General features: G+C 38.1%; 1 protein-coding gene across 2 annotated transcripts in view; it reads right to left on the bottom strand.

Moving 5' to 3' along the window:
* Positions 1 to 22,962, bottom strand: part of LOC142151986 (proto-oncogene Mas-like) — a 28,940-nt gene extending 5,978 nt beyond the window's left edge. Inside the window, exons 1-2 of one of the 2 annotated variants that reach the window (XM_075208149.1) lie at positions 22,764 to 22,962; positions 11,895 to 12,086 (exon numbers count right to left, since the gene is read on the bottom strand). The gene's annotated coding sequence lies outside the window, so the exon portion shown is untranslated. The remainder of the gene's footprint in view (positions 1 to 11,894; positions 12,087 to 22,763) is intronic. The other variant, XM_075208148.1, reaches the window with a different exon arrangement.
* Between the last annotated feature and the right edge of the window lie 3,503 nt (positions 22,963 to 26,465).

Below are 26,465 nucleotides of genomic sequence, written 5' to 3'. Positions count from 1 at the left end.
GGTGGTCAAAATTGGCTGGAAATGACTGGCAATTAGTGTTACTGAGGTTAATAATTACATAGGAACAAAAAAAAACAAAATTATGCGATTTTAGCATATTTTAGCAATTTTTCTAGAGATGGGCGGGCTCGGTTTCCTTGAAACCGAACCCACCCAAACTTCAGGGTTCCGAGTACCGAGCCAAGTTGGCTCGGTACTCTCCCACCTATTCGGATTCCAAAACGAGGCAAAATGTCATCGTGACGTCGTCGGATCTCGGATGTTGCGGGTTTTGGAATCTATAAATACCGCCCTCCACCGCGACCTAGCGCCATTTCACAGAGAGACACTGAAGCAGGGTTCTTAGCAGTCTCCAGTGCAGTTAGGCAGTGTTATTAATGCAAGTGAAAGAGAAGTGTTGGCAGTGTTCTTCCAAGTCTTCAGTCACATTGAACTTTTCCAGAGCTCACCCAGAAATAGAAGGATGAGGATGTAATAGGCTGGCATTGCTGTTCACAGAGCTCACAGAGAAACAGAAGGGTTAACAACAGTGTTCTTGTCACTCTTCAGTCTCAGCGTCATTGCTTACACAGAAACAAAAGGGAAAGGAGGGACATAATAGAATCTTTGTAATATATAATTATGAAGGGTTTTTAACAAGATGCAGGAGGGTAACATTCTTCAAAGGAAGAAACGTACTAGAGCACAATGATATTATGTACTGAGGGAAGTAAATTGGAGAAAAAACTAGCTAGCTTCCTTCTCTCAGCTACATCCCAGCACCTGCAATCTTCAGTCACTATTCTCATCCTCATCAGTGTGTACATCATTGCTGCTCACACAATATTAATTATTCCATGCTGTAAGACTATATTACAGAAGTCTCTGTACTTTGATATAATTGTCAGCAAAGGACTTTAATATGAAATTTGTAATACATATTAAGCCAAACCTGTCACGGTTTTGGGGCAATTCTTTTAGACCAGAGCAGATGTTGAAATGTTGTGCAGACTCAGGTATCACCACCACTGGGTCTCTTGGTAAAGCTAATTTTTTCCTAGCTGCATTCACAATAGAAACTGAAGGAGTATACCTTGTGGTGTCATGTACCACTTGAGCTGTCATTTGGAAATAAATATAACACATAACTCTTAAAGCTAGGGTCAAACACAGTCGCCAAAATTTAGTGATCACATATAAAAATGTTGATAACTCTTAGATCCAGGCGAAGCGAACGGTTACAGGATTTTTTTCGGGCTGCACCCACTCTATGGAATTCTCTCCCTCGCAACAATAAGACTCTCCTCTGGTCTACAAACTTTCAAGTGTTCTCTGAAAACCTACCTCTTCAGACAAGCTTATTATATTCCTCAACCATCCTCTTAACTTCACTACCTTAGCCTATTACCACCCATTACACAATTTCACACAAGACAACTACCCCCTGACCAACATTGTTGTGTGACAGGATCATTTAGCCTATGAGTCTGGGCCAAAATGCAAAATGTAGACTTAGCCTTAGCCTCATGTGTCAAACTCCCATTGTCCCATAGATTGTAAGCTTGCGAGCAGGGCCTTCTCTCCTCTTTGTCTGTTTTACCCAGTTTGTTTATTAGCTTACTATGTTTGTCCTCAATTGTAAAGCGCTACAGAATATGTTGGTGCTATATAAATAAATGATGATGATGATGATGATGAAGCGAATAAAGTCCTTGATCTACCAGTCTGATATTCACAATTTTTTTTTCAAAAGTCTAATTAAGTAATTAAGGGAATCAAGATAGCTGTGCTGAACTCACTTTACAGTAGACTTTTTATATTACTTTCAGGACCATAAATAACAGTGCAGATATTTTCCACTGTGCTGGACTAAAATACATTCCCCCTTTTTCCTATGGGATGTAGAGTAAGCGTGGATGGCCTTTCGCTGTTCCTCCATCCACTTAAGCATACAAAGGGTGGAATTCCACATTGTTACCACCTCTTGCTTCAGTTGGTGACAGGGCAAATTGTATTATTATGCTAGCAGCTGCAATATCCTATATACTGTTGGAGAATGGCAGTAAAGTCCAGAAATTTTTTCCAGCAACAGACAGCATCTCCTGCATGTCCCTGTCATCATCCTCATCAGCAACAGCTAATTATATAGCGCCAGTAATTGTGCTGCGCTGTACAGAGCAGATGAGAACTAAGCAGAAACCATTATAAGTTACGTTAGTGATGTAGATAGTTATAAGATATAGTTATAAGTTATGTCAGTTATATAGATAGTTATAAGATATACTTATATGTTATGTTAGCTCACATCAGTCCCTACCCCATTTAACTTTGCCTTGATTACAGGTGTTTTTCATTTTACCAAGGAAAATTTTGTTATTTTATATTTTGGTTTCCCTCACTTTAAAAACACTATGCACCTCAGTCTTTAACATAGGCTTTATCAGATGACGTACAGGCATTCCTATCATCAGGACTGGGGCCAAAATGTAAATAAAAAGCTTGTACCTTTTTAAAGAAAAAAAAACTCTCTAAAAAGGTGACAGTTTACTGTAGAAAAACATAAAATTGCCAACATGCCATTCTACTCAAAATATTACCAGGCATACCAGCATCAGCCTTCTCTTAGCTAGATTTCAGCACCTGCAATCTACACTGTCATCATATTTACCCTCATCATTGTGTACATCTTCCTCAAACAATACTATTTCATCCCCGCTGGAATCCACCAACACAGGAGTCTGTGTACTTTGATGGAATTGCTGATAATGGCCTTCCTCATGGAATTTGTAGTTCATTTTATGGCAGAGCTGCATGGCCGGATTAAGGGGGGGGCACAGGGGGCACGTGCCCCGGGCCCCCCTCTCTCTGAGGGCCCCCCGCCGCCGGCCGCCAGCTGATCGGATCACCTGTCAGTTGGTGATCCGATTCTGCTGCTTGTGCGGCCCCCCCTGACGCAGGCGCACCGCCCCCCGCAGAATTTGACAGCTGCCCTGATGTACAGCAGCCGCGGTGCTGTACATCAGGCTATTCTAAGATGGCCGAAATGGAGCTGCTGCGCATGTGCAGCAGCAGCTCCTCACATACCAAAAGCTACTGGGATGCTGTGCTGAACGTGGCTGCCAAGGTGAGTCACACATTCACTTGGAATGTGTATATGTATGTATGTATGTAGTTATGTGTATATATATATATATATATATATATATATATATATATATGTGTGTATGTATATGTTAATTAAACATTTAATAGAAAAGGCATAAGTACTTTAATTACTAACAAAATAGGGGATCCCATAACATATTTGTTGTGTGTGTCTACATATATATATATATATATATATACACACCGCACATTAAAAAGAGAGAAACATTTATAACATGTCAATAATTTTGATATATATATATATATATATATATATATATATATATATATATATTTATGTTAAAACTGATGTCATTTTATCAGTGTTTCGTTTTTTTTTTTTAATGTGCCGTATCAATACTATTTTCTGAGGCGGGCTGGGACGGGGAGCTGGGGCCATATGCCCGCTGGGCTGGGCAGAAAAAAAAAGGACTATTTGGGGCCGGTCCCTGCACTGGCCCAAGTCTCTATTACTTGGTGGCTGGCCCCTCCTCCGAGACCAGCCACCTTCTATCATTGGCTGCGGATTCCTACGATCCGTCCTCCCCTTCCCCCATGTGTGGCTGCTATTGGTGTCACATGGGACGTGCACCACGTGACAGGTGCCGTCCCATTTGTGAAGAGAAACAAGGTCATACAGCGAGCGGATAAAACAAAGTTAGTGGGGGTAGTACGTTAATATAATGTGTGTGTGAGGGGGGTAGTATGTTAATATATTGTGTGTGTGAGGGGGGTAGTATGTTAATATAATGTGTGTGTGAGGGGGGTAGTATGTTAATATAATGTGTGTGTGAGGGGGTAGTATGTTAATATAATGTGTGTGTGAGGGGGGTAGTATGTTAATATAATGTGGGAGGGAAGGGGGGTTCTTAATTTAACTTGGATTGCAGGTGGATGCTAATTATTTAATGGGTGATCTTTTATTTGTGGAGTGATGGTGGGGCAATTTAATATAATAGTGTTGGCTATCAATTTAAGATGGGGTGATTGGACCTTTACATTTGATGCTGGGGTGGTTTGGAAGCTCATAAATAAATGTGTCGTGTTTTGGGGAAAATTAGGTCTGTTTATTAAATGTGAATATGAATTATTTAATGCCGTAGATGATTGTGGAAAATGGTTATATATTTTAAACATAAATGCCATTTAATTTATTGATAGGGCATTTTCGAGGGAGGGAAATATGTTTATATATTAAATGGGAATACTATTGATTTTAACATCGGGGTTGGTTGGAATTTTCTAATTTTCATGTACCCATTTTTTTTACCAAATAGGGCCCACAACATTCCAAGATCCAGACAAGCAGCAACTGAGCTAAAGACACCAGCAGCCACAGGTGGAGAAAGTGACAAAAACAGGTAGGAGAGAACAGGACAGTCTTCCAACTGTTCTGAATCCGGTCCGGCAGTCCTGAATTTGGGTGACTGTCTCGTGTAGTCAGAATTGGGTCCAACTACAGGAACAGTTGGAAGGTATGTCCTGCTTCACCCTGTACTGCTCGTGAAGGCAGAGCTGCGTGCACCTAACAGTAGTGCACACAGCATTGCCTGTGTGTTTGTCTAAAATGATAACCATGTTACATCATAGGGGCCCCCCTGCCTAAAGTGCCCCGGGCCCCCCAGAGCCTTAATCCAGCTCTGCAGAGCTGTCACCATTTTTGGGCAATTCTTTTAGAGCAGAGCTAATGTCAAAATGTGCTGACTCATCTGCATCTCCACTGGGTGTCTTGGGAAAGCTAAGTTTTTCCCGAGAAGCAGTTGCCAGAGAAACTGAAGGAGGAGACGTCATTACAAGATGTTGATAGCTCTTGGATCCTGGTGAAGCAAATTAAGTCATAGATTTACAATTACAATATAGTTAGCGAATTTGCTTAGTTTTATTTCATCCTTCAATCTCTCAAACTGCTTCTCAAAAAGTATAATTAAGGAAATCACTTGACTCAAGCTAACCGTGTCTGCACTCTCTTCACAGGTGACTACTTCGCTGGACAAAAGTACATTCCCCTCAAATGCTAGTCTTCTTGCAGCTGTTGCATTCTTCTACATGCTGTTGCAGAATCCCGAAAATTACCCTAAATTTTTCGGGATACAAACAGCATCATCTGCATGTCATTTTCATTTTTTAAAAGTTCTGTAACACCAAGTTGATTGTGTGAGCAATCAAGAACAAGAAATGTGATGGAATTCCCCCCCGTTGTAACTCTCTAACAATATTGGTGTCATTAAATGAATGTGGCTGCATTTGGTGGTATATGAGCCGGTTCTGGGCATGCGCAGAGTGATTTTGTGTATTGTATGCACAAAATCGCTGTTTACTTTCCTTAATAAATCAGGCCCTACATGTTTAAAGGAGAATTATGATACAGACCTAGGGCTAGATTTACTAATGGGTAGTTAGATGATACCGCCAGTTTTTGGCCATTTTCATGGTGGTTTTAAAACCACCAGATTTACAAAAGGCCAAACCATCATTAAAATGGCCAGAATGTACATTTTCTAAATCCACAACTTTTACAGATCACCATCCTGATTTTAACAATGATGAACATACAAAAAGCAGGATTAACTAAGCTGGGGTTTGCAAAATTGCCATCCAAATGGGCAAAACAAAAGAAGTGGTTGTGAAATGTGAGTTTGCTCAACCTACATGCTGTTTGTGCTATCTGGTCCTTCAGAACATAAGAGGATGCAACATTGACATATACATTATGGAGGCAATCATTTTTTATTGATGAAGGGGCAAAAATAATTTATAATTAACTTATGGGGTAAATTTTATTTTTCATTATATTATGGGGGACAATTTTATTGTATTATATTATGGGGAAATATAAATATATAATTATATTAACTGGTCAATACTATTTGATGGCTAATGGGGGCAATAATTATTTATGATGCACACATGTGGCACTACATAGTGCCCCCATGATATAATAATACAATAATATTGTCTCCTTAATATAATTACAAATAAAATTAACCTCCATAAGTTAATTATAAATTAATTTTGCCCTTTAATCAATAAATAATTATTGTCCCCATAACTTATTTGTCATTAGTGCCTTCTCTTATTTTGTGAATTGCAAGATAGCAAAAACAGCATGTTTGAGCTATCAAGCCAATCTGAAGCAGGTATAGAACAACCTGTCTTTTTCCAAGCGGTTTTGATGGCGGTGTATCCGTTTGCAATCCGCCACATATCGGCAGGCATTTTATATTGCAGCCTTAAACTGCCCTACAGTAAATGCAGCGGTTTGGAGCACTAGACCACCATGACAGCATGGGAAACCCCCTTATACTATAAATAGATTGCGCGGCTCTGCTAAGTTCATTGCGTATCGGAGCTTGTAAACTGTACTTGTTGTTCCTGCGTCGCTTGTCCTCTTTTTTATTTTTTCAACCAAGCATGTCCCGGATAGGATTGCAAATATGGGGCCTCTCCTGGGCTGGAGATAGGAAGACTGCAAGCAACAAGGGGACCCTTCTGGCCAAGAAGAACAGAAGATATTTACAAGCAGAGACATTTGGAATTACAATATATTTGGGACTTTTCAAGCAGGACATTTGGAATTATAAATTGTTTTGGACAGGGTTTACAAGCATTTTTGGATTAAAAGCTGCTGACAACAGATGAAAGCATTAAATTGGTGAGTATATTGGGTTTATTAATAAATTTATGTGGTATGAATGAGGGTGTGAGTGTATTTATTGGGGTTTTATTATTTTTATTAAAAGTATGTGGTTTTAAACAGGGAGTTGTAACTTATTTAACATTTTGTTTTGAGGCACTATAGGTCACAGCCAGCCATGGGTGTCAGGGCATGTTGGCACTTGTGGTTCTCCAAGTGCCATCATGCCCTGGCTGCCATGGGTATGCTGGTGATTGTAGTTATACAAGCATCATCATGCCCACACTGTTTATGACAGCCCGGGCTGGCTGGGACTTGTAGTTCCACAAAACAAAATGGCATCAGTTTGTTTTTTTAACTTAATTGTTGCTGTTATTACCCTACACCCACCGCCCAGGGTGTAGGAAGAGCTCTAGTTTTTTCAGTACTGGGCTGGGTGTCCCTAGAGGGGGGCCCGCTCATTTTTTTCGGTGACCCCCAATCCCTAGGGAATCCAGCCTAGTGCTGAACAGCCTGGGGTTGGTTTGTCATTATGGCAGGGGTACCCCTTCCACGTGTCCCCCTGCTATAGTGCCACCCACCCCGGATGGTTTGCCTAGTGCTGGTTACGTGAAAATCGGGGGGACCCCACTCAAACTTTTCCCCGATTTTCACGCAACCAGCAGTAGGTCGGCAGCACTAGCGGTAATAGTGGTTGGGCGGGGGGACCCCACGTTTTTTTTAAACTTTTATAAATTTTTAAACTTTTGACAGCTGCCGGACCTCCGGCTCTATAGACAGGGGCAGTATAACTGTGATTAATTGTGTTACAGTGTTTACTAATCACACAGCTAGAACACACAGGAGAGTTATCTAAACACGGGAGAGTTAGCTAAACACAGGAGTGATCAACATCGCAGCAAATCGCCAGAGATGACCAGCGAGTTTTAAGATCAGAGTAAAAATCACAGTTTAATACATCTGCCGACTTCGGGACTAAAATCGTGGCTGATAACTCGCGATTTGCTGCGATTTTAAAACGCTGAAAAAATTGGACCTTGATGCATTTACCCTCAGATCTCTGAACTCCTAGGACTTTTACTCTAACCTCCATTTTATTACTTTAGCTTATCTTAATGATGTATTCCCCCCCTGTACAAATTGCATGATGCAACATATCTTAAATGTTGTGCCTTTTTCTCAGTCATTCATTTGTAAACTTGCCTGATGAAGGGACCTCTGTGCTCTGAAACCTAGCAAATATAAAAATGTATTTTGGTTAGCCAATAAAGGTATCACTCCTTTAATACTTTTGTCTTTTTTGACTCAAAAGTTTTTAACATCACATAGATTTTTCTGGCTGACACGTTACTGCAATAAAAAAAATTTTTTTGATACTCATTCGTACAGGTGAGAAATAGCTTTTCTTGTAAAATAGTGTTGTGATGGAATTTTGTAATGGGAACACAAGACCTCAATTAACCAGCTGCATTAATAGTGAATATTGGACACAGATCTAACACTAGCATAGTTGCCATGGCGTCTGTGATCTGCTTTGCGACTGTTGTTATTTTTTTAGCATAAGTTTGAGATTTTCCCAACAGCTTGCCCTGAAGTCGCTTCAAATGGCATAATGGTTACTAGATGGCTAAGGTCCCTACCTCTACTGACTGTGGCATTAGAAACGCTACAAATGACTAGACAACTGTTGTCAGGATTGGCAAAAAATAATTCCACACATAAGAGGTGGATTTTTTGGTCTTATGCCCAGGCATGATAATGGACTTCTTATCACAGGCAAGAACTGCTTCCAGTGTTGCAGGACTTACACAAACAACATCATCCTCATCAACATCTTCATTAGCACTGTTGTCAGCTACACAAATATCCCTTTCATTCACTTACAAATACAAGTGGTATTCTCCATTTGTGTACCACCGGCTACACTAAGAGCAATACCGCTGACAACCTGCTTGAAAAACTAAGTGATGTCATTGCAACATGACTTATCCCGCTTGGACTCTCCTGAGGATATGTAATTTCTGATAATGCCAGCAATATTGTGAGACATTACAGCAGGGAGAATTCCATCACATTCCCTGTTTTTCTCACACAATCAACTTGGTGGTACAGAGCTTTTTTAAAAATGACAGTGATCTGCAGGAGATGCTGTCTGTGTCCTGAAATAATTTGGGTCATTTTCGGCATTCTACAACAGCATGTAGAAGATTGCAGCTGCTGCAAGAATAATAGAATTTAAGGGGGATTGTACTTCAGTATAGCGCAGTGGAGAATAATTTTTTGTGTTGTGCAAGGTGCTTAAATCACTCTAAGTAGTCCCCTGTGAAGTGAGTTCAGACACTGTTAGCTTGAATCAATTGATTCCTCTAATTAGACTTTCAGAAATGCAGACAGAGAAATTTACTCAGGAGATAAAACAAAGCAATTCCGCTAACTATGTAGGACTTGTAGATCAAGTACTTTATTCGCATCGCCAGGATCCAAGAGTTATCAAAATCTTGAAATCGGATAACTACATTTTGGCAACTGTCCATGATCCTAGGTTTAAGAGCTATGTCTTCTCTTTCTTTCCAATTGACCCAAATCTCAAGAGATGCAATGAGCTCCTGGTCAGCAAGCTGACAGCTGATGTGATACATTACACGATGACGTCTCCTCCCTCAGTTTCTATGGCAACTGCTGCTAGGGAAAAACTAAGCTTTCCCAAGACACCCAGTGGTGATGCAGTTGAGTCAGCACAACATTTTGACATTTGGTCTGGTCTAAAAGAATTGCCCAAAAATTGTGACAGCTCTTTCATAAAATGAGCTACAAATTCAATGAGGAAGGCCATTACCAGCAATTACACTAAAGTACATAGACTCTGTAATGGTGGATTCCAGCAGTATTGTGTGAGGATGATGTACACACTGATGTGGGTGAGGATGTGGTAAAGAAGGATGACAGTGTAGAATGCAGGTGTTTGGATCTAGCTGAGAGAAGAAAGCTAGCTGATGCTGGTATGTTTGTTAATATTTTGGGTATAATGGCTTGTTGGCAATTTTATGTTTCTCTACAGTAAACTTTCACCTTTATTTGAGAGGTGATTTTTCTTAGAAAAGCTTTTTTTTACATTTTTGTTTCCCTGTCTTAAAACCACTATTCACTTGAACATAGGCTTTAGCAGATGACGTAGAGGGATTAGTCTGATCATGACTGGTGCCAACAGCTGCTTGGTGCTCCTGGTCTTCTGTGGACTGGTGTGAATCCATATTGATGGCACAGAGCAATGTGACTGGAGACTGGAGAGTGACAAGAACACTACTACCTCTGTTTCTGTGTGACCAACAGCACTGAGACTGGAGAGTGACAAGAACAATGTGACTGGAGACTGGAGAGAGACAAGAGGACTGCTACCCCTGTTTCTGTGTGACCAACGGCACTGAGACTGGAGAGTGACAAGAACAATGAGACTGGAGAGTGACAAGAACAATGCCACACCTCCTGTTTCTGTATGAGCAATGGCACAGAGCAATGTGATTGGAGAGTGACAAGCACACTGCCACTTCTCCTGTTTCTGTATGAGCAAAAGCACAGAGCAATGTCACTGGAGACTTATAAGAACACTGTCACCCCTCCTGTTTCTGTATGAGCAATGGCACAGAGCAATGTGATTGGAGAGTGAAAAGGACACTGCCACTTGTCAGGATTTCCCAGGTATGACCACGGAGAGAGTGTAAGTGGTTAAAGTGGCTTTATTAAGAACACAAATAAACAGTCCACCACGGATTGTGGCACAGATATACAGAAATGAAAAGACCGAGCAACAGTTCAATGGGAACAACAATATAGAAGACTTAACAGATCCGTAGATGGTATTCAGCGCAGCAGGTGTAGAGAGAGCAACAATAGCAGATCTCGGAATAGTGGTGCACTGCATCCATGGGTAAGTCTCACAAAGGAAGTCCAGTCCTGATGAGAGACCTGAACTCACAGAACTTGGTAATGCAGACTGGAGCTGACAACTTGGTAATGCAGACAGTAAATGACAACTCGGTAATGCAGACAGTAGCTGACAACTTGGTAATGCAGACAGTAGCTGACAACTTGGTAATGCAGACTGGAGCTGACAGCTTGGTAATGCAGACTGGAGATGACAACTTGGTAATGCAGACTGGAGCTGAGCACATGGAAATGCAGACTGGAGCTGAGCACATGGAAATGCTCACAGGAACAAAGCACAAGGAAATGCTGACAGGAGTGACCTGATGATCTGGCCCAGACTGTTTGCAGCTGGCAGGTATGTATAGGCCTCATGCAGCTGAAACCACTCCCAGTTATCAAGGAAAATAATTAAAGTAGCACAGTGGCCCCTTTGGTGGGCAGTGGTACTACAAGTAGAATACATAACAAATCCAATAAAGTCACTGCAGAATGCAAATCGTGACACCACCCCTCCTGTTTCTGTATGAGCAATGGCACAGAGCCATGTAACTCGAGAATTATAAGAACACTACCACCCCTCCTGTTTCTGTACGAACAATGGTACAGAGCAATGTCACTGGAGACTTATAAGAACACTGTCACCTCTCCTGTTTCTGTATGAACAATGGCACAGAGCAATGTGATTGGAGAGTGACAAGGACACTGCCACCCCTCCTGTTTCTGTATGAACAATGGCACAGAGCAATGTCACTGGAGAGGAGACTGATAAAAAAAGAACACTACATTCCCTCTTTTTTCAGTGTGAGCTATGGCACAGTACAATGTCATTGGAGACTGCCAAGAACACTGCCACCTTTCCTCTTTCTGTTTTAGTTATGACGCTGGACAACTACACTGGAGACTGCCAAGAATGCTGCTACCCCTTCAGTGTCTGTCTGTGAAATGGCGTTGGATCTCTGTTGAGGGCGGTACTTATAGCATTCAAATTTGTGAGATCCTACGATCCAACAATGTTGTTTTGCCTTGCTTTCAGTTCCAAGGGCGTGCAAAAGTACAGTGCCGACTCGGCTTGGTACTCGGATCTGCTAAGTTTGGGTGGGCTCGGTTTTCCGAAAACCAAGCCCGAGCATCTCTAATAAATATATTTCATGGGGGAAAAAAAGAAAAATATTTTTTTTTTTTAATGTTTTATCATTAATGCCTATATTATTACCAGGTCACATTAATTAAATATTTTATTTTTCTGTGCGTTCTTTTAAGAATTTATTTTCCACATAGAGTAGGTATCCTGCAGTGTCCTGTGTAGTAGAGCAGAATAGACCTGCACCCGTATTCATCAGCACACATATCTTCAGATCCGTTCCTTGTTGAATTTAGGCCTCTGCCAACCTAAATTACGTGCGTTCTGAAACAAACACACATTACACTCATTATGCATGCCTTGATTAATCAGGCCTGCAGTATTGTCAGGATGATGGGTGTAATGATCATAGAGGAATTAAAGTTAAAAGGATTAACCTATAATATAACTGGGAGGAATAAGGCCTAATCATAACTGCAGTGTAAATATGGTATATCAAATGAATCCATTGATAAATTGAGCTACTAAGGGGTAAAATGTGAAGTCAGAGGGTTTTTTGTGTGTTTGTTCGGTGGCTCTGCACATCTCAGTGTTAGAAGATAGCAGTGTCACCTGTATCAGCTTCTAAGACTTTATGGGGTGAACTATATCCTGGCCTAGGATGGCGTTTTGACACCTGATTAGACTTTTAAGAATCATTTAGCATGTTGTCTTGCACAAGGAGACAAGGAGACTATGTGATGACTGGCTATATTTTATATAGACAAAAATAATTCCGTTTTCAAATATACCATTTAAAATCAATAAACATAGTGATCAACCACATATTCCTCAATAGTATGATGAAGGGCAGCCCATATGTCAAGTTAAACATTCTGTCATACAGAGAAGTTGAGGAAATGAGTGTAAGCTCACTTAATACTCTGTACCTAGACCTGTTCTTTATCAATAGATGGGTAAATTCATAGGGGATTTATTAATAATAAAATTGGGTATATGTGACACTCCACAGAAAAGTTAGGTCACATAGTAGAATTGGGTATGAAATCAGGCAATATGCAAATTGTGGTTGCAAACAGTGTCATAGAGCACAGCCCCCGGAGGTGGGGAAAGGTGTGAAAGTGTCTTTAAAAAGATGAGAACAGCTACAAGAAATTGTCAGTCTTTTGGGAAAATCAATCCACATTGATAAGCTGTCCATCTTCAAAATCAATTTCCCATGGCACAGATTATACAACTCATGTAAATTATATTTTGAAACTCTGTCTTTCATTTTTAAATCTGTTTTGGTTATGTATATCATTTTTTTATCTATTTGTTTTTATATCTGAATGCCCTGTACCTTTGCATATAAATCTATAAATTTAATAAGTTGCGTCCTTGATACTCTAACAAATCCGCGAGATGGGATCATCTTTTCTTTCTACTCTAACAAATCCATTAGCCTGTTAAGAAGAAAATAGCTTGACCAAATTAAGCCTTTGAATGCCGTTGTGTGATTTATTAATACATTTGACTAACAAGCTTAGTGTGTGCTGCATTTACATATGTGTAGCAATCTGGAGGTGCTGAAGAGTTAACCCTTTGTTTGCTGGTGTGGGCCCTGCTAACCTGTGAGTAGCCAGAATCCTTGTGTGACAGAACTGCAAAATAATAAAGGTTAATTTTTGAATCAGCAGGTGGCCAATTCAGTGGCCAAGGGACAACTTTTTGATAAAGTGAACCCGCAGCTCCAAAATAAACAGTTGGCTCTACTTTGCCCCATGACTTTCTTAATTTGGGTCTCATGCAGAGTTGGACACAATTCTGTCTAAAATGCCGACATAAACTGCATCTGAAAAAGACACATCTTTTACGGGTATGTGGAGTCAGACGCATCTCAGCTGAATGTCATCATTATGAGTTTGTAACTTGCCCCAGTGGTTGAGCACCCACAAGTTTCCCATCTCCTGAGAGGCGTGTGTGTGTCTGAGTCTCAGTCTACATAAATCACATTTGCACCAACACACCTATAATATATTTTGGCTACGCTTACACAACTCCTCCTTCCCCTGTTCCACCTCCTATAATGGTGAGGGGCCACAAAACATTATAATTGTAAGATGTGACTCAGTGTTCATATGGCCATAACTAGTGCTTTGTGTGCATGCACAGAAGAAAAAAGTGTATTATATGCAGCATACTTCACTTTGCGTCCAACTCTACGTGACACACTTTACATTAATTCTTTATCTAACTTTAAATTTAAATAATAATATAATGGTTTTGGAAAAAATAATAACTAAAAGCAATTCTGTTTGCCTTAAACTAAATATTATTGCACAGTTAAAATAAAAGTTGTTGTGTTCACTTTCATTGTGGTCAACTTCATTAACTTGCTGCCCATTGTGCAGCATGATACACAGTTACTTCCTATCAGGTGCTTTCCCAAACTGACTTAACAATTACTCACAGAAAACCCCCAAAATAAACTGATAGTTTACTGGCAGCTTAATAGCTGAACTGTACTCTGAAATCAAAGCTGGATTTGAAGCACATTTAATTCATTGTAATAATCTTTGATTTTTAACATGCATCAGTAGACATTTTTTGGTAGAGAAATAGTCAGGTAAAGAATGCAGTGACATTAGAAGCTGTGCTGTAACATGGAGGATAGGACGTGGGAATATTGGCAAAGTAGCCCAGGCTGACATATATGTTGCTTCAGATCAGTAGCAGGAGGCAGAATGCAAGTTGAGATTAACAAAGGAATAAAATGCAAATTGTCTGCTGCATGTGAAATGGGGGTGGAGTGAAGGGTCAAAGAGACCAGTGACATATTAATGTCCCAAATGTTTCCAATAGGCAGCACTATAAATACAAACCAATTTCTACTGCTACTACCACTACTACTAATTTTGCAAATCCCAAGTGTTTCAAACTGAAAGCAATTGTGTGAAGTGTAGTATCACATTTGTATTAGTAAGCAGCCAAAAGACAGGGTGCTGTGAATGACCTGGCATTGTGTGCTAGCATTATTATGCTGATGGTTTGAGGAGGAGGAGGATGCTACAGGAGCTGCTGCTGAAGACAATACACCTACCCAGTGAGTAGTTAAGTGGATAGTCGGTACAATGGCATATATTAGGGACTGAATGACTTTTTGTTTAACCTCCCAATACAGCTGAGGAATTGCTGCTTTAGTAGAAATGAAAGCTGAGATGGAATTTGATAGTGTGGAAACATGATCTCATTTGATCTGCTAAAACTTGATGCACTGACTGCGGAAATTGGCCACACACCCAATGTTAACATAGCTGTCTTGGCTTTAGTGATGCGTTGACCAACAGGATGCTGTTTGGTCCTTCTTGCAAATGTATGCTTCACTGACAATTGTTGTTTAAGACAATGCTAAGTCTTCTTGTCTCCTTCTGTACAGATGTTTCATCTCCAGCAGCAGCATCAGCAGCTGTAGCATGCAAGGGTGCCTCTTGGGAATAATGGATTGCATTAAGGAAGTCAGCTGCAGTTGAAAATTAGATGCTCGAATAATTGCTAATAATGAGGAGGTTGATGATGAAGGTGTTGACAGGGAAGATTACATGAAGTGTCTATCCATTTTGCTGCTAGCTGATGCTGGACTGCTTGTTACTATACATGATTTTCCACCTTCTGATAAACTACTTCAATGAACCCCTAAATGCAAATAACGAAACAGGGAGATTGTAAGCTTGTGCACAGTGCCTTACTACTTCTCTGTCTGTCTGAATTATCCAGTATTGTTTTATTACTGTGTTTTTTCCAATTGTAATGCGCTATATAAATAAATGATGATGACGATGATAATGAAGGGAGGAGGTGCCTTTATCTACCTATTGTGGCATCACAAAGGCTACAGATGCCTTGACAAATGTTGACTGGGTTGAGTTAAAAATATTTCCACACACAAAAGGTGAATATTTTGGTCTTTTGCCCAGGTATGATAATGCACTTATCATGGACATGAGGTGGTACCACTGGTGACTGATTTACTTGGACACATACATCATTATCCTTATTATCTTGTTTAAGTACAACACATTGTAACATTTTCAGACCCACAATTATCCTCCTCATCATCATTGCAGCATCTACAAAACAAATGAAATGCCTTGTCACCAACTGAAGCAAAAAGGATTACTAGACATTCATTTGGTCGATATTAAGAAAATTGATAACATAAGGTCGATAATTCAAGTGTCAACAGTATTGTTAGGTCGACAATTCACATGCTTGACTTTATTATTAGGTTGACAATTTAAATGTCGACAATATCATTAGGTCGATAATGCACATGGTCGACAGTATTATTAGGTCAACAATTCAAGTTTAGACAGTATTATGTGGTTAGTGTAAGGGTTAGGGATAGGGTTAGGGTTATTATTGTCAACCTAAAAATACTGTCTACATTTGATTTGTCGACCTAATAATAGTGTCTACATTTCAATTGTTGACTTAATAATATTGTCAATGTCATTATTGTCAACTTTCCTGCTGTGTCTATATTATGTTATTGACTATATAAATGTTGATCATGTAACTGTCAAACATATGTTTCACACCCAGCAATAGGCAGTAAATTCCAAACTTTATATGCTATAGCGATTTTTGCTCAAACCATTTCAGTTGTGAGGTTTGCCTGCTCTGGGATATCATTTTTAAATTACCATCCTATCAGTCTGCGCTCTGCCTTTATGTTTTAAAGGTGTCTTTTGCTTGATTAAACTGCAACCCTGCCTGCCACTGCTGTGCCACAATTTGTCATAGGGATTGTATTCTTTTATTTAACTGCTCTGCCACTAATGTTAGCCAGTCAGTTTGTTGCAGACTTTGGCCAAAATTGGTGAAAAATGTCACTCATTAAAAAATAGACTGTGAATGAATGTTAATGCTGTAAGTTCTAATGTAGGGAGAAAAACAGCTCAAAATCACATGATTTTACCTGATTTTCAATTTTTTTAATGAAAAGCAAAACACATGAGGATTTTTGACCAAAACCAAAAACCCAAAGATGGTTTTAGAACCAAAACCGAAACCAAAACATGCGTACATCTCTACTTCTTACACTGTGTAGATTGAATTGTAATCCAAGGAAAGACTTTGAGAGAAATGATAAAATCATAGCGGTGTAAGGAAGGAGAAAGTATATCTAAAGAGACATATTTTTTGCATATAGTAGTTATTTTGGAGTCGCTTCTCTGTCATTCTTAAAAGCATGAAAACCTTCTAAAAACAACACAGTAGCATATGTACTACATTTCTTTTATCATTCAGCTATTAAAATATACCTTCAGATTACATTATTCAAGTCTATAAAAGTCTATAAAAGGAAGTACTGAGAGTCAGAGGGAGTTGAATGTCTCTTTTCTGTGGGCCACAGTTTATGGGAAGATTTCAGTAAATGTTTGGCACTTTGTCTTTTCAATTCTCCCCTTCATTCTGACTCAATGAAGCCACAAGCCACAAACCACTTTCATATTTACTTTTAATCAAGTCAGAACTTGCCGTTGTGCACAGTTCTAGTTATGAACAATTGTCAAGGTCACTGGTAATTTATAATAGCCTCAGTGTATGTACACTTGGCTGTTCTGTAGGTGATCTTTGCCATTTCTTATACCTAACAAAATCTTCTTAAATGACAGATACCATCAAATACATATTGCTACAAATATTATACAGGTTTTTCTTTATAAGAGGAAAATAGAGAAAACCTAAATTTTGATTACTTGTGAATGAGATGTAGATAAAAGTGGGGACAGATAGAAAATAGGGACAACCACACAACAGATCTAAAGGTAGAGGAGTAATAAGAAGAGAGGAAGAGCTTGAGACAATTAAAGCAGAGAGGGATAGAGGAAGAAAGGGGTGATGGGGTATTATTGTAAAATAAAATGTGGGTAATGAAAATAGATTATAGCGTGAAAGATGAGAGTTGGGTTGTCTGTTTAGAACCATTTTTAGTTCCCATGGTAACACCAGCACCAAATGTGTTGGTCTGGACTTTTAGCTAATTCCCTATTATTCTGATGAAATTAAATTTCACTAGGAAAAATGATAGATATTAGAAAACAATTTGCAGTGCCTTTAAAGTAAGTTTATCACAGCCTAGTTTAAATTAACCCAAATAGATGTTTGGAAAAAAAAATTGCATTGGCTGTCCAAATATAATCCAGAGTTGTCATTTGGCTAGATCTGATCTGTCTAACGAAGCACCATAAAAGTTGTAAATATTCACACTAACATACCATTCCCTTTTTCTTGGTCACTACATTCAGAATTTAGAGACTATTTACTTAATGGATTTCTGTCTTTTTATAACCTTACAATGCATGAGGTTGAGCTTGATGGTATTCTGTCTTTTCTCAACTCACTTAGGACATGTTTACATGTTTTCACCACTTTGTGAATATGTATTATTGACCCTTATAAAGAAGCTGTCAACAGTACACATAAGTGACCAGAGTGAATGCAGAGTAGACATTGATGCAGCGTTACACAGATTTCACTCTGAACATTCATGTACTTTTGTCACTTTCACTTTAGGGTTCAATGATCTTTACTTGCAATGCTACTTAAGATGCATGCTTGTATACACCAGCTGTATGCCTATGCCCCCTCCAACCTCTCAAATCCCATACTTAAGCTGAAGGGTAGAAATGTTGTAGTCATGCAACAGATTTGCTCAGGAAAGAAAGGTCAGTATTAATAGATAACAAAGTGTCATAAAATGGTAAATATGCACAATTATAAAATGGTGTATCTAGAAATTACTGGAACACCTTCCAAAACATGGAAAAGGCTAATCGCCTCTCCAAGCGTCCATCCACCCACCACCACAGGCATCTGATCCACTTATGCATTATTTGTTCCCTTTTTGCTGGATGGAATATTTCACCAGGGACATGGGGCACCTACAGACATATCTAGCGCCGTATATTCTATTAAGAAACAGGGAATTTCTAATTGACTTCTCATACATATTAAGTTAACACAGTGAAATGGGGACATTATTGTAGAATTCATACAACATACGTTTCTCAATTTATTATTGTTTATAAGTATAGTCTTCTCTAATTAGTATCTTGTGAATATCAGGCAATGTCTGATGCTCATTTCAATACTTTGCAAGACGACTGCGTCTTTGCCACAATAAAAGTAGCCGATCATCACAGATTTCTGGCATGTCAGCCACCACTTATAATCTGGCTTACTACTGGTTTGCAGTTTTAAGCTTGTTAAAAGAGAGTAACTTATAGCAGTCAGTCCAATAGATCAGTTTTGAGGAAGAGGTAACCTGTCCTTAAAATGGATGTAAATTAACTTCACACACTATTTACTGGAGGTAAATGTGGTATTTTTATAGAACATGAAGTTAATTTACTTCCTATTTTAGGACTGTCCCCACTTCTGCATCCTACACTTTGTTATAAGTCTGTAAAAATTCTCATTTTACTGGTACAGACTGGAAAATCAATGCAGACATCAAAACGTTTTCTATGGGTTACCTCACTTTTCTTTTGTCCATCAATTTTCATAAATGTCCCCAACAAAGTGATACGTTCCATGATGTGATAAACCAGTGTCTGCCATGGAAATTGTTACCGCCTATATTCCTTATGCCTTTTTTAAAAAAGTAGTGAAAACTTTACAAAAACTAACAATCACAGTCTACTGATAAAAAAATGAGTAATTGTGTGGAACTAAGGCCCCTTACCCAGTAACATAAGAGTCATGATTTTTAAAGAGTTTTTTTAATGCTAATATCAGCATATAAAGGGTATGCAGTGAAATCCATTGATCAATGGCCACATACACACTTGCACATTCGGTCAGGGGTATTTGCTTGGGGTCACTGGAGTCTTCTTTATTGACCCTAACCCACATCGCAAGAGCTAGCGCTGGTTATCACCTCATGTCAGAAAGTGATCACATTTAACATGCTGACATTTTCCTAACCATAAAAAGAGGCAAATATTTTTGCATTCATTTTAATTCACCGATTTATTTCCACTGAGTTATTAGTGCAATGAATTAGTGGAATGAATACCTATACCCATCCATTTCTATGCTTGTACTTGCATAAAAGTTTTACTGATTTCAAACTAATTTGGTGTGTCTGAAACCAGTGAAAATTTTTTTGGCTATTTCCAATAACAATTTACTAAATTGATCTTTCATAGAGTTGTATTCTTAATATTGAGACATTGGTGATTTCTGTGATTTTGCAATGCCTGGTGATTTATTTTCAGAGGCTTGGATAATAAGATTCAGTGATTAGGAAATCAGCCTGCTAATCACTCAAAATATCGATTTTTATCACTATTTTGCTAATTGACCTTATATATCCCATCATTCATAAGTTATATGAATAATTTATGTGAGAAATTGTCCCTGAGAATTTTTATTTTTTAGTAGTGTCTAATTTTCCACGACTTTCCTTGTTTTGGTTGCTGGATGCATAGATTAGTTATGTTTCCTTTTTAAGTATGCTGTATATGTTCAAACTAAAATATAATGGAATTGTATTATGATCATATGCAGGGTCAGTGCGGGACAGAATAATTAATTTGTGTCCTTTATTTTACCACAGGTGGGCCGATCGGAGATCATAGTTAAAGGATAACCTACAAATTGAGACATTTTTATAGGTAAAATATGAAAATAGATCCAAAGGGTTTATTTTATGAATATATACTATCTGTGTTTGCTGTATACACACTCTAGTAGCATGTATTTAGCACATAAATCTCTTGACACTCCTACCATCTTTGATGGGCCAGTAAGTCTACAGCTGCCCCTCTCCACTGAATCAGTTTAAAAACGTCAACTGACTTGAACGAAGTAAAGCGAACATTTATTTGTGCTATTCAGTTCTAACATCCGGTTTGTACAGCTACAAAGGGTCCACTTGTAGACAGAGGACTCACTATAACATTGACATTGAAAAATGATATCTTTAAAGCCTTAAAAAACAGTTTGAATTCATTTTCAACCAGGCAGCAGATTATACAACTATTTTAAGTAAGTGTTTACTCAAGTCACAGAGTATTTAAAAAAAATAACAACTCAGGGTCCAAGTTTTTTGCTTTTGGTGGAACTGTCCTTTCCTTTTTACTTATATGCCTGTCACCTAATTACCAAGAAGAAAAAGGCATACTTGTGTATAGCCTCATGTAATAACATAAAGCCTCTCTCCAGAAAAATAGCAACGCTAAATTTGATTTCTTTCCAACGAGATGAAATTCACAATATTAGTTTCAAAAATGAAATCTATCAAAAAAGGTAAAACTATTTGAAGCAGATCATGGAAAGAGAACCAGTGACTGCAGAAAACAAATTAGCACCAGTGATTACAGAAAGCATGGGAATTGCACCAATAACAGCACATAACACAAGACAGTTGCACTTTTCACTTCCTTTAACACAATTTTATCAAACTACAAACTTCTCCCAGAATACGGCTCACTACCATCTATAGTACTTCCAGTCCAGTCCTATGTTTTCTATCATCTTTCCAAGAACCTGTCTTGTGATCACCATCTAAAATACTTGTAAGCAATAGCAAACATATACACGAAAATGAGAACATAATAAACCTATATATCTCTAATAATATTGAATTCAGCAATGACCAGCTGATTTTTTCTATTATATCCATATAGCTATGGGAGTGCTGACAATCTCCAATATATACAACAGGCCTTTATGTTAATTACCCCTCAGGCAGTAAAGTCCTGTTATATTTAGCACTATCTGTCAATGACAGACTGTCATCATCTAGTGACTCATATAAACTGATATTATTGCTGATCCAAACTCTATTATATACTGTGAAAAATGTTATTTTAATGTTAACATAAAGAAATTGTATATTCTGCTAACTGTTCTAGACATTTTTCATAGCTGAACAAAACGCATTACACACAATACAAACAGACTTATTTCTGGGGGTAAATATATCAAGCTGAGAGTTTTCCGGCGGGTTTGAAAAACCAATCAGATTCTAGCTATCATTTATTTAGTACATTCTACAAAATGACAGTTAGAATCTTATTGGTTGCTATAGGCAACATCTCCACTTTTCATACCCGCCAGAAATCACTCATCTTCATACATTTACCCCCTGGTCTTTATTTTTTATTTACCAACTTGTCTTGTCATACTGTAAACTAAAGTAACATATCTGAGGATGCAGGGATTTCAGGTTTCTACTCATAAAGTACGGTATATTTGTATATGACTAAATTCTGAAATATAATAAATAGACCATTTGCTGCATAAGAAAGTCACTATTAATAATGTAATATGGCCATTTTGTTTGTCAGTGTCCAAACGATTAGATTACTTTAGGTTGGTAAATGTGCAGATCTCATGGATAAAGTCAAATTTGGATAATGTAGACATAATCTTAGATTAAACAGAGATCCTTCAACTCAAACATAGAACATGTCCGAGCTGTTCTGGTACAAGTGTTATTATGCTCTCACAATCTTATCTTATTATTGCTTGCCATATGTGCTAGTTATATAGCATGTAAAGGAAATATGTAGGACACAATTCCCCGAGGATGGATGAATCAGGCAATACACAAGAACTTGATGCCTCACCAGTTACTGTTAGCAGTATATTAACAAATCATTATAGTTGGATTATTGCATTCTCACTTATATGTGCTTGCATTGTACTCTTTACTAACATATTGTTTTTACATTGTAATTAAATACTATTCCATACATATGCTCTATATTTATTTGTTTGTTTTTAGGAAAAACAACAATCCAATAGCTAGAAATAGTAGATAAGTATTTTTTGTTGACTTTATACAAGAAGATATTCTGGAGTAAATTGTACTGAGATTTTACATTAAACTAGGCAGACTAGCTGAGCCGACAATAAGTTAAGAAAGACAGAAATTCTTGTAAAAACAAAGTGTCATTGTTTCATTAAGACTGGAGTGTATATACAGGAATCTGAAAGACTTACCTTAGTTTTATATTTTTTTCCACTTGCAGTTGTCTTGTGATCTGGAAAAACTGGAGTTTTTTAGATCTGTTTATATTTTTCTGACAAAGGAGCAACTATCAAGCCATCAATAGTCAGTCCTGACTGTTGCTTTGTGTGTGAATCAATGGTTTTAGTTTGCGAGTGTGTACACAAGAGGCTGTTTGAGAGGTTATCTCACACCCACTCTTACTGAAACAAAATTAATACCATTAATGCTATTCAGGTATTACACAACCTCTGTAAGTGCAGTGATATAGCAAGTACCAGAACATCCCCGCCTTCCTGTGTCTACTGTGGAGACTTAAAACCTCTTGCCCTGACTTGTTCTTATAATATTACTGTAATTCTGAGTTATTAAGACATTGTTTGTTCATATCACATGCGCAATACAACAGATATTTATGTACAATATGATTCACTGTAAATTCATGCAAGAGATATTTGACTATGCTGAGTCCATCAATTTATAATACTGTATTTGAAAAAACACACTAGAAATCTAAAATCCCAACCCACATAGACAGAGAATTAGCCAATGTAACTTTTTCAGAATATATAATAATGACCAGTGGGAGATAAACTTCACTCTCACCTCATAAAGAGTAATTACAAATAAATTAACACAAATTTTTAAAGGACAGTTCTAGATCTACCAATAGAGTTCTTTTTGATAGCTTCCAAAACTCTATAAATTCACATTTTGAGGACTTTATAGTCCATAAATAGAGGTGGGACCAGGCAGTTGATTCATTCTGGTCTGTGGTGTGATTTGAATACAGAGAGGCACAGAAATGATAGGGGAAACCAGCCTGGAACACTTAAGATCAAATTCCACTGAAACATGTGAAATTCTGGGCCCAAATGCGGAAAGAGGTGAATATTGTAAAACAGCATACTTACACAGAGTATGACTCATAGGGGCATATTCAATTGTTGGCGAAAACGCCAAAAATCTCGCGGCGCGCCCACTATTACTGTCATTATGGTAAAAATAATGGTATTACGGTACTTTTCTCGCTGGATTTCAGCTCGCAGTACCCTGAGCCGCGAGCTGAAATCCAGCTTACTATTACCGTAATACCGGTAATAGTTTTAACACTGCAGGGATTCTAAACAACTGAATATGCCCCATATAATTAAATAATTATATCATGGATTAGCTATATCATATCCTTAGATGGCATAATACCTAAAAACAACCAAGAACTATTGCCAAGATAGCAGGAGGAACTAGCTATAGTTCCTCTAAATTTAGCAATTTGGAAAAAATTATGCTAAAAATGAAAACAAAAGAAAACATTGTACTTGGTTATACTGAACAGAAAATTGACTGTAAAGTTAATGTTATGTGATTTCCATAACTTGTCTGTATATTTCTGCTAAGATTTTATACCTGCCTATTTATCAGTATATTGTAAGGCTTATTGTTATATACAGGTCTATTTCTTTTAAGGTGTAACACCCTATCTGTACTGAAAATGGCTGTTCTCGCCGGAGATAGGGCTATAGCTGGCATTAGCCTCCATCACCAAAATATTCACTGTGTGTTGCTAGAAAAATCTTCCCCATGCAAAGGAAGTACCACTGCAATCCTTCTTCTGTTATCAACATCTCAGGATGGCAATAGCAGAAGAAAATCAATGAAAAAAGTATTTCTTCTTTAGTAGGTGCGTAGGTAAAGTTGTCGGCTCAAGTAGAAATCCTCTTGTAATATATAATATTTAATTAATAAAAGGGATTGGTATATTTCAAACAAAACTTTGACTTTGTGACTTTGGAAAGCCAAAAGCCATCAGGACAAAGTCTGTTTATAACACAACCCACTTATTGTTTATATTCATATATCCAGTGCCGTAACTAGACATTTTAGTGCCCTGGGCGAGACAGGGCACCGGCGCCCCCCATCTAAGTGGGAGTGGCATTTGCCACGTGGGTGTGGCCAACTTAAAGTGGGGGGTGTGGCTAACACTTTACTGAAATAATTCTGTTACACATATTTGCAAATGCATGATGTGTGTATATATATATATATATATATATATATATATATATATATATATAAATACACACACACACATACAGTGGTGAGATTCAAATAACTTAACAACCGTTTGTCTTCCTTGCCCCTCAAAACACTGCGATATGTAAAAAGGTGCTTTGGGCAATAGAGAACAATAAAATCTAATTTAAATAACTAGCATTTAATAAATATTCCTAAAGAAGGTGTTTGTTCCATTAAGTGTCATTAATTTACGAGAGAGAGAGAAACACCTCCCCTCAGATTATAACTATCATTTATTTAGTACGTGTTAGAAAATAGCTATAATCTTGTTGCTATGGGTAACGCATCCACTTTTTTTTTTTATGTGTTCACTCTTTGTAATGCCCGGCATTTATGTAGTACAACAAAAGTACTTTGTAACTGTTGTTGCCTGAGTGACTTAATAGACAGTTTCTTTTAGGGGTTGCAGCATGTGGCATTTAAGGTACCTTAAAGAAAAAAAAGAGAGAGAGAGAGATAAAGAGAGAGAGAGAGAGAGAAATCTTTCATTCACTTACCCGCAGTGGAACGCATGTGCGTTTCACCAACAGGAAGTTCGGCATTTGGAACGCAAGTTTGCGTTCCAAATGCCAAACTTCCTGTCAGTGGAAGATACGTTCCACTGCGGGTAAGTAAAAGCCTGTAGAAGGGGTGGGGAAGGGGTGTAAAACTCAAGTGCACCCATCCACGTCTAAATCAAGCTCTGTGCATCTCAAAATTACTTGTTTTTCTGCCGTATCTCTTGCTCCAACTACAGGCAGTGGTTATGACAGTCTCGTATGTATTTGCAATCAGGCATTATTAAAGAAAATTAAGTATATGTGCTGTAATCCATATAAATCAGATTATATAACTGTCTAGGAAAGTTCACAAAGTGAAAGGAAAACACTGGTTGCTATGGGTTATAGAATATTTGGACACATATATAGAGGTCTGGAGAAGTTGTATACAAGGTTTGACAACTCTTGCGTTCAACCTTACATGTGTATATTTGTCAGTACTTGTTATTGCTACTCTCACCTTGGTGTTGGAAATTTGCTGATGTGTGTCATAGAGGAATTAACCCCCAAGTTAGAGGCATGTATTCATACATGTAAAAACACTGATTGTGCAGAAATGTATAAGATAATGGAAATGCTAGCCTGGACTATTTGTAAAAGACAAACTAAAATATGAACAAAAGTAAGGCAATAAGGCAAACATAATACATTTTACTGGCAGTTTAAACTGCTATTCTGAGATACAAAGAATGCAAGACAATACAATTGGCAATTATTCTAACAAATCAATATTATATTTTAGACTTTGTTCCACTTCAAAACTATAATGTGTCAAATGATATAATGCATTAAGAAGAGACTAGGACGCAATGCAGAAAGATACCAGCATCTGGACATGGGAAGTAAGCTCTGAGGTGAAAGGTCCCTACCTTTAGGAGGTCAGACACTCCGCTGCCTTCCTCGTTACTTGCTCCCGAGCTCCCCCTTGCTCTCAGCTACTGTCTGATAGATAAGAGCTGTGCCGGAGGAATCTGAGGTATGCAGCACTCGGCACAGATAACATACAAGTCCTGTTGTGAGGAGGAATTAAATCAGCTGTTCTGATGCCACACCAATATTTTATTATCATTTCTTCTGACA

Source organism: Mixophyes fleayi, chromosome 4 (assembly GCF_038048845.1).
Source record: "Mixophyes fleayi isolate aMixFle1 chromosome 4, aMixFle1.hap1, whole genome shotgun sequence".
NCBI lineage: Eukaryota > Metazoa > Chordata > Amphibia > Anura > Limnodynastidae > Mixophyes > Mixophyes fleayi.
Note: the sequence above shows the minus strand (reverse complement) of the source record. Positions and strands in the feature narration are given on the sequence as shown.